Raw genomic sequence first — 1,580 nt, 5'->3', positions numbered from 1 at the left:
GAGCCTGCACTGAGTCACATGTGTAAGTGTTTGTGGGCTGGGGGGCAAGTGAGCAGATGGACAGGGGCCCTGGCACTCAGGCTGGGAGAGGGCGGGGCTGTGTCGTCTCTCTGCCCCTGCTGGGGGGGGGATAGCCCAGGAGGGGGCTCCCGTCCCAAGAGGGCCTGACTGTGGGAGCCAGGGCAGGTGCTGGAGCCTGTGAGCAGCTCTGGGCTCCTGAGGATCCACCTGCCCTGAGCGGGGAGCTCTCAGCGCAGCTGCTTCTACCCTCTGCTGTCTTCCCCTCCATGAATTAACCCATCCAACCATAGGGCTCCGGGTCTGGTACTTAATGCCGCCCCCCCCCCAGAACACAGGCCCCATTCCCTGGCCCAGGCTCGGGCCCAAACCTCACCGCCAATGGGTTCTTTGCTGACGCCCATCCCGTAGTGGGGTCTGGGGGCAGTGGCACCACCAGCTAGACCCACCCTGGGCTTCAGGCAGAGGGTGCCCCCACCCGCTGGCATGGCCTCCCTGGGGCCGGAAAGGCCCTTCCATCGAGGTCCCGAGCATCCGGGGCTGGGATCATAAGACCCAGTGGGGTGCTGGACAGCGAGGGGACAGCCCAGCAGCTTGGCACAGGGGCAGAGACCAGGCCAAGGTCCCCAGGAAACAGCTGCCACCACTCTGCCTTGGAAATCCTGGCATGTGCCATGCTGCCGGAGATAGCTCAGTGCTCCGTGTGGTGCGGGACCCCCGCTGGGGGCTGTGTGTACTCAGTGCCTAGGCTAAGGGAGCCCAACCTCTCCGTGCCACGCAGCCATGAGAGGGCAGAGCAGGGCAGGCCGCTGTTAGCCTGAGTTACACCAGCTGCTACCGTACACAGGACAGGGCTCAGCCGCCCCTCCCTCCCGCTGGCCCACAGCAAACAGGAGTGGCTGTGGAGTGGTGTCTGGCAGCACCCCGAGGTGGCACTGAACCCACCCTACTGCATGCTCACTGTAATCCCAGCCCGGGTGGCCCACTCGGTCTTATGGTGCATGGGGGTGGTGACTGTATTGTGGCACCAGCGAGTGCAGGGGCCCCGTGTGCCAGGTGCTGCACACACAGCGAGACAGCGCCTGCCCACTAGGCCGCGCTGCCTCCCCTCCCCGAAGAGCAGTGGCGCCAAGGCTGCAGGAGACATGAGGAGGCAGGCAGGAGGCGAGAGGTGCGATTATTGCACTGAAGTGTGTGTACAGCCAACACGACCGCCCTGCGTGGGGCACCCGCGTACACCACGCTCCCTTTCACCCAGCACAGTGGAGAGCAATTCACCCTCCTCCTCCAGGACTGGCCAGCAGCACAGTCCCTCTTGCCTGCAGGGATCAGCCCTAGGGTGGTGGGCAGACTCTGTGCCAAGGTCCTGGGGGGGCACTGCCCGCTGCTCCTGCCAGCCCAGGACCTGCAGGTGCATGCTTCAGCGCAGAGCCCCCGATGAGAGCAGGTCTCTGGCCATGGCCCGGCCTGGTTTGGGGAGTTTAGTCCCATTGGGGTGGGTGGCGTTGGCGAGGGGAGAAGGAAGGCGCTCGCTATGTACACAAGTCCGGTCTCCCGCCAAG

The sequence above is a fragment of the Chelonoidis abingdonii genome, chromosome 4 (genome assembly GCF_003597395.2).
Source record: "Chelonoidis abingdonii isolate Lonesome George chromosome 4, CheloAbing_2.0, whole genome shotgun sequence".
NCBI classification, from domain to species: domain Eukaryota; kingdom Metazoa; phylum Chordata; order Testudines; family Testudinidae; genus Chelonoidis; species Chelonoidis abingdonii.
This window is presented reverse-complemented; position numbering follows the sequence as displayed.